The sequence below is a fragment of the Panthera tigris genome, chromosome X (assembly GCF_018350195.1).
Source record: "Panthera tigris isolate Pti1 chromosome X, P.tigris_Pti1_mat1.1, whole genome shotgun sequence".
Taxonomy (NCBI): domain Eukaryota; kingdom Metazoa; phylum Chordata; class Mammalia; order Carnivora; family Felidae; genus Panthera; species Panthera tigris.
Genome location: NC_056677.1, coordinates 103,951,572 through 103,960,175, shown reverse-complemented (window position 1 = coordinate 103,960,175; position 8,604 = coordinate 103,951,572). Strand labels below are relative to the sequence as shown.

The 8,604-nt window shown below is 33.5% G+C and overlaps 1 pseudogene; it reads left to right on the top strand.

Moving 5' to 3' along the window:
- The first annotated feature begins 7,045 nt into the window (after positions 1 to 7,045).
- Positions 7,046 to 7,745, top strand: LOC102963104 (annotated as a pseudogene).
- Positions 7,746 to 8,604: the final 859 nt, after the last annotated feature.

Sequence of the window (8,604 nt, the reverse complement as noted above, 5' to 3'; positions counted from 1 at the left end):
CTTTTTTTTTTAATTTTTTTTAACGTTTATTTATTTTTGAGACAGAGAGAGACAGAGCATGAACAGGGGAGGAGCAGAGAGAGAGGGAGACACACAATCCGAAACAGGCTCCAGGCTCTGAGCTGTCAGCACAGAGCCCGACGCGGGGCTCGAACTCACTGACCGTGAGATCATGACCTGAGCCAAAGTCGGACACCTAACCGACCAAGCCACCCAGGCGCCCCTAAAGATGCACATCTTTAAAGAACAATTATAGTTCAGATTATATTCAGCATAATCTCATCTATAGAAGAAAATGGAAGGCTTTGGCAGTGTCTATATATACATTGTTGTATCTATTTACAAAAAAGCTAGTTGTCATTTTACTGAAAGCATTGTAATAACTCAGAAAATTCAGAAAATTTGTAAGCTTTTGAAAATATGATATTCACTATGTACATACTGGGTCTTCATCATTGTTCATTAAGATTCTGGCCTGAATGCTCCAGCTAGTCATGTTGTGAGATAACTTATATTCTGATTTCATTCTAGTTATTTTGAGATGTCATTAGATCTTTAAAAATCTATAAATTTACTAAACATTTTACAACAAATATGTGTTTTTATTCTGTGAATTCTCTTTGGATAATACATTTCATGAGTTTAACACTATGAAATAAGACTACTGAGTTTTCCAAATCATGCCCCTTAATTTTAAAGTCCTGGGATTTAATGAGGGGTTGCTTGGGTGGCTCAGTTGGTTAAGCATCTGACTATGGCTCAGGTTATGATCTCGCAGTTCTTGAGTTTGAGCCCTGCATCTGGCTCTGTGCTGAGAGCTCAGAGCCTGGAGCCTGCTTCATATTCTGTGTTTCCCTCTATCTCTGCCCCTCCCCTGCTCTCACTCTGTCTCCCTCTCTCAAAAGTAAAAACATTTTTTAAAAATCAACAAAATAAAAAAAACAAAATAAAGTCCTGGGATTTGATCAAACAATCTGGTTTTGCTTAGGACATAATATTTCAATTTTTATAGATTTCAGAACTATCCAATCTCAGCTTCTGTCATATGTCCTTGAAGCAATATTATTACATTCAGAAAGTCACAAAAGGGTTAAATATAACAATCCATAGTAAAATTAAAATTATAATCACATTCTCTATAATTCAGGAAAAAGTAAAATATCTAATGTTATCAACCTTCAACTAATATACCTATTGTAACCACATAAAGTTTTCAGAGTTCCCACTTTGGGGTGCCTAGGTGGTCCATATGCTTAAATATCTGCCCTTGACTCAGGTCATGATCTCATGAGATCTCATGATCTCATTTGCGAGTTTGAGCCCCAATTTGGGCTCTGTGCTGACAGCTTAAAGCCTGGAGCCTGCTTCAGATTCTGTGTCTCCTTCTCTCTCGGACCCTTCTCATTCACGCTCTGTCTCTCTCTCTCTCTCAAAAATAAGCATAATTTTTTTCTTTAAAAAGTTCCCATTTCATGTGCCTATATTCTTTGCTATGGTTGATACTTCCCAAGGTTCTAATAGGAAAGGATAATAATAATAGTAATGAGGAAAAAAATTTGAACTCATAAAAACAAAATATAATGGTGGTTGCCAGGAGCTGGATGTGGAAGAAATGAGGATGTGTTAGTCAAAGTATAAAACTTTCAGTTATAAGATAAATAAGTTCTGATAATCTAATATACAACATGGTGATTATAATTAAGAACACTGTATTATATACTTGAAATTTGTTAAGAACACATCTTAAGCATTATCACACACACACACAATGTGAGTAGTAGATGTGTTAATTAACTTTATTGTGGTCATAATTTCACCATGTATACATATATCAAATCATCACACTGTACACGTAAAATATATTACTATTTCACATGTAAATTATACCTGAATAAAGCTGTGAGGAGGGAGAAAAAAAGAATACCACATATGATTTCGTTCTTTTTACTGGTCAGGCATTCTCCAAAAAGTGTTACCTTTATCTCATCTCATTTAATCTTCAAAATAATAATTTTCACAATAAGAGTGTAAATACTAGAATATGATAATTTTATGGATGAGGGGGAAGCATAGAAAGTATAAATAATTTTATCAAGGACATACAGTTAGTAAGGTTTGGAGCCAGAATTCAAACCCTGGCAATATGACTCCAGTTTTGGAACTCTTAATCACTATCTTATTCTACGTTATCAGAAAGTAACTCTCCCAAAAGATACTGGCTTGAATTTTGACTAAGAATACTCATGATTTAATGAAATAACAGGTTGACTCTCTTCTCTCCACAAACTGCTTATTTCACTCAGTTTAATGAATCAACAGATAAGAAGTTAACATATTTTGCATTAGCATTAATCATAAACAAAAACAAAGGAATGGAAGAAAAGAAAACAGTTAGAGGTATATGGACTAGTAGACATACATACAACATGTCAGTTGCTTGGTAGAAAATAGTGTGAAAGACCTCTCTGAAAGGAAATTAATTGCACCTGGAAAAAATTCCATGCACTCTATTTCCCCTCTTGTCTCTAGAAATGTAAGCATCAATATTTAGTATTGTTTTTAATTTCCATAACTAAAGCATCTGTCAGATATTTTAAAACAAGTATAGGAATAGAGTCAAATAAGAATATGAAAGACTAGAATGCAATAAAGGAAAGTTTAGCGCACCCAAATTTGCTGGGTTTTGGTCTTCCCCTTCTTGATTTGGCAGTATATCAAGATATGAACAAACTAAGGAGAAGTTCTGCACAGCATTTCCTCTCTATTCTTCATTTTCTGAATGCACTGGCCAAAGATTTTTTTTTTTAATTTCATACATCATTTACAATTAGTTGTCTTTCTCTGTAGTCATTACTGACCTCAGCCTAAGCACAAAAAGGAACACAAAGCAACACATAGACACACATATTTGGCATTGTCACAGTTAGTGCAACCTAGGCCAAGTCCACTGCACTATGACACTAGCTACAAAAGTCACAGACCTAGAATATAAAGTGCCCAAGAACTAATTAATCTTTGTAATTGTTTATCAAAGCAAGTTGGATATGTATGTCAATTCAAAATAAGTCCCCAGTATTGTGGAAGTCATAAGTAGCTGAAGAAACCCAAGGCAGAAGTTTTCCTTAATAGTGTGATTATTGGTCATACTTGATATTTACCAAATTTAGCTATCTCATATATTAGACTCCCTGTCAGTCATTGAAGTTGAATTTTAAGCTTTCGTTGAGATAAGAAATGATGATGAGAAAAATTTCATTTACTTTGGAGTTTGAGGTTACTTTTAAAACCCTTTGTTTACCTGTTGTACTCTTTTTTTCCCATCCCAGTTCCTCTGTAGGGAGAACAAAACCACTGAGTTTTTTAATGGTTATTGGTTTACACCACACTATACATACTCATACTTTGCCCTTTGGGTAAAATGATTATCTTTATGAAATATATGTGTAGGACAAAATTAGCATGACCCATGTATCAGGGTTCTCCCAAGAAGAATAGATAGGATCTATATATCTATACCTATATTTATATCTATATACCTATACCATCTCTATGTATCTATATCTATCATCTATCTAAATCTATATCTATATCATCTATATCTAATCTATTGAGAGAAACTGATTTCTTTAAGGAATTAGATCACAGGACCATGCAATTGTGGAAGTCAACAAGTCTGTAATCTGCAAGGTAGGCCAACAGGATAGAAATTCATGTAATATTTGATGATGCTTTTCTGAATCCAAAATCCATAAGACAGACCAGCAGAGTAGAAACTGCAGCATGATTTCTATGCTGCAGTCTTGAGGCAGAACATTTTTGGGGAACCTCAATCTTGGCTCTTAAGGCCTTGAACTGATTGCATGAGGTTCACCCCCATTATGAAGGGTAATCTGCCTTAAATTCAACTGATGGAAAAATTTTATCACATATAAATATATCTTCATAATAATTAGACAAATGTTTGACTATATAACCAAGCACCATACCTGAGCTAACTTGACACATAAAATAACAAATTACATCCCAAACACACACAAACACATGCACATACAACACCAGCTTCATTATCACTGTGTTCTGAACAACTGACCTAAACATGTTAAATATTTAAAGAAAATTTTATATGACATATTTTTAGTAGTTAAAATTTATGAATTGCTAAAAATTAAAACTTTCCTTGGTGGCTTTCTGAGAGTTATTCTCTTTTTACTGAAACTAATTATATGACAGTTAATATGCTAATCTACTGAGAATGAAGTTGGATTCCTATGAGTAGGTTTTCTTTTCTACCATTTATGGGGGTTGAGATTTCCAAAATATCTAAAATGCTTAGAGTTTTATATTTATCTTACTGGAAACTGAACAACACACCTTGAACCAGGCTAAAAACCTCTCAAAATAAATATCATTTACCTAATAACATTTTGGAAAAGAAACACCACCAAAATATTTGATGGACTAGTTTAATGATTGAAGGGTACAAGAATGCTAGCCCTCCATGATACAGATATTCAGAGCCTTGGATAGTTTACCTATGTAAGTCACTAACAATGTGATAGCAGATAGGTTTTTGTATCCACTACCTGCTATATCTGGATCAGTATCTGTTTGAAAACTAATTTGATAGTATTTAGAATTATTAGTTAGTAGCCAGTTTCCTTCAATTATCTTTGAAGTTTATGTTAATAATTTTTTTTTCTAGACAAACCAATTGCTCTTTTCAATAGGTTACCAGCTTTATCAATTTCTTTTAGAAAACTATTTTGAACATCTTGGTCAAAATCTTACTTCTATCAATAGCAAAGTAAGGCTACAATTTAGCTTAATCTCAGGCAATTAAAACACACACTTTATTAAACTTCGGTCATGCCCATTAAAACTAATTGAGACCTTAGCCCTTTGCTAGACTCTTTCTTAATGAGCTTGGAAGAAAAGATAATAAATCCAGCAAACAAGACCCTTCTTTAATGACTATGGTCCATATTAATTTTGGCTGGTTTAAACTAAAATTAATTGTATATTCCCACTTTAAGTTTTTGTGATTATCTTCCAGGAAATGCATATGTGCTTTTCAAAACTAAGAAAGTACTTTATGTGCCAAAAAAGAAAAACAGTGTTGAGAAAATATAAGATAAAACAATTTAAAGGAATAGTGTTAAATTAAAGGTCAGATTTTGCTCGTTAAAAGGGCAGCCTATCCAGTGTATTATTAAAAGCTTCATTAATAGTCAATGAATTGCTGGATGAAATCATACTTTTGCACAACTGCTAAACCAGGGACAGAATTTATTCACTTAATTTAAATCTTATGCTCACAGTTCTTGAGTGATTTCATTAGACAGATTAACTGACTTGCACATGACAGCGTTTTCCTCTTGGAGTTTGATATATTTCATGCACGTTTATTTATACAGAGGACCCAAAGCAACCTGTACCTCTAATGTGATTTCTGGATAACTAGATTTTAGTTACTGAGGGGGCTAGAGAGTTGAGACATATTGTGAGCAGAGTCTCTTAATCTCCTGTGTATATACCTAAATACTGTAATATTGGATTCAGTTAACTCTCTTTATGTTCAGTTTACAAAATTTCAAAATAAATTTCTATTTCAAAAGATAAAAAAATACTATGATATCACAAGAATATATGACCACATTGCCAAATCCTGATAAAAATAAGAATTCTTTCACCATGTTTATAAGAGTATTCATACATTCAACCTAACAATTATCATGAACATATGTAAGCACCTATGTGATTTTAATTTATGGACACTTAAAATCCACAGTTCTGACCCTGACCTTCTCTATCTTCTGAATAGTTAGAAATATCAGTAATTCCTTTTCTTTCACTCAATTAAATAGACAGAATAGAAAAACTGAAAAACTGCACTGTGCTTTCCTTAGTTTGTGTTCAAAGCAATGGGAACAAATTATACACTATGGAAACATCAAGCTTTCTGTGCCAATGTTAGTGAATCGAGAAGTGTTTCTCTACTAAATTATTTCACTAATCTTGGACCATCAAAATCTATTCTGCCTATTACTATGCTATTGGAAGTGTAGATCGATATGATGTGATGGATAGGCCCTGAGAATATCAGTGAGGCCTGTATAGACAACACAACAAAGGTTTTTGTTACAAATCAAGCAATCAATATTGAGTATCTCGAGGGTGCTTTGAGGTCACAGTATTATGGGAGGAGTTACCCATTCCACACATGATGAACATAAAGTTTTACTTCTTCCTTCCAAAAATAGAAAGCTAAAAAACAAGGACTAAAGCATCTTCCTGTATGACAAATAATCTTTCCCCAGTTTATTGACTTGATACACTTTGTTATTCAATATATCACACAATAAAAACAATAATGTTGCATAGTGCGTCTGCAATGGATGCTTGGACTGTATTAATATTCACTGAGTTACCACATTAAAATATGGTTTTATATAGGTACCAAGGCAGAAAAAATCATGGTAATATATCTTAAGCTCCTCTTTCTCAACATTGAAACTGAATAGTATCAAAACTGTACATAGAGAATAATCAAAATATTGTAGTCATGAATTGCCTTGAAAAAAGTAAGTAGTGGTATATAAACAGTGTCAGAGATTTAAAGCGGATTCTTCTATCTAGCAAATGATCAGAGCATATAAAAGAAACAGTAGTTTTGGAAAATCCCAAAGTGCTCAAAATAAAAACATAATGAGCTATCTGTGTTGCCTATATATAAATATCCTGTTAAAAAAATTCTTTTAATAAACAGGAACATATACTATCTTGAATACAAGATGCACTGTGAAAAGTATATAAACTTTGCCAAAATCCTTTCTCCCTTCTTTTTAATGAGTGATCAAAACAACCAGTTCATATAATAGATATTTCAAAATATTGTAATTCTTTGCTTTGTTTATAGGTACATTGTTTAAATGATTCTTCAGAATCATAGAAAACTACTAAATCTAAATAACATGAATAAAGTTTTGCATATTCTCTTTCAGTTCATCTGACTGTGCCAAGGAAACTTCAAAGAAGCAGAAGTCAAATGAAACATGTGTTCATTCGCATTCTTAAGCGGCACTGCTTGGGCCGGAGGGAGTTTGCAGGGTGCTGGAGCTGTGGCTGTAGAGAACAACTAGTGGGTTCAGCGTATCCCATCGGGGTCCCCACAATGCTGAGTGCTGCCAGGGAGTCCCATTCGCATGGGGTGAAGTATTCATCCTCTCCAAATGATGATCTTGGATCTAGGAATTGGGAAGCAGCAGATTGGGGTAATGAAGAAAGAAAACAAAAGTTCTTAAGACTTAAGGAGCAGGAAAGAAAGAACATACTGATCATCTTGTTGGAGGAGATCACAAATCAACAGCTTACTCCCAATCAGGGGAAGAAGACAAGAAAATTAGTGAAGAACTGGAGTCTCAATATCAGCATAGTATGGACAGTGAATTGTCAGGCAGATATCAATGACTTTGTGGACTTAGCTTCAGTGAGGTAGAAGATCATGATGCAGAAAGTGATGTGGTTGGAGATGATGATGATGATGATGATGACGATGATGATGATGTTTTACCTGATACTGAAAGTCCAGATAACTCTGATAGTGATTCAGAGTCAGAGGAAGAATCTGATGAAGAACTCCAAGCTACTGAGCCACCTTGATGTAGTGGAAGATCCCAAAAACAAACAAACAAAAAAGATGCAAAAAGCAACTGTAAATAATGTTTGTTAAATCCAGTGGTTCATAACTCCCACTTAGTCTTTGTTTTAAAAGTAAGCCTTATTGTTATAATACACAGTAGAGGACTGCTTATACAGCACAGACCTTTGTATTAAAATTGTTAAAAGGCCCTTTTAAATAATTACAAAGATGGCTTTAAAATGCCATGGATTACACTTTTATGGGCTTGACTATAACTATTTGCATGAAGAGTAAAAGTTGTATAAAATAAGAAATACAATACTCAATTTCCTTTCATATTAGCATCATCAAACCTCTAATCTCACCTTTTTACCCCTTTCAAATAGTTATGGGGGAGACACTTTTTTTGTGGTAGCTGTTTCATCTTTATTGTTCCTTCATATTTTTCTCTCATAAGAAAATATCAGATACTGTGATATGTTCATGGAAAATATTCAGTTATTATACTTTGTTGTAGAACTGTTTTTCATGGATATTTCTGCTGCCAATAACAATCTAAGTTGTTTACAAAAGATTAGGTGCTTAGTTTGCTCTTACTGATTCAGCTCTACTCTTTTGGACAAAGCAACATGAGAGCAAATACTTTCACACCTGTTAGGATGGAGTTGCAACTATCATACATTTGGAATGTTATGATCCCAAGCAGTCTTTATTTATATACCTTGAATTACATTGCATGTTAGTTTTTTGTAAATAGACTCTGGTCAATTTTTACAGAAGAAATTATTTCTCTCATCATTTGGTCCTATCTATTTAGGAATATGTAAAACTGGATTTTTTTTAAGGTAATATGTGATCAAAGTTAATTTTCTTCCTAAGGAGTAAACAAAGAGAAAGTAGTTTCCCATAAGAAAAAAAAAACATGTTCATTAACCTCACTTTTTCATAGTTGATGTGATTCTGTG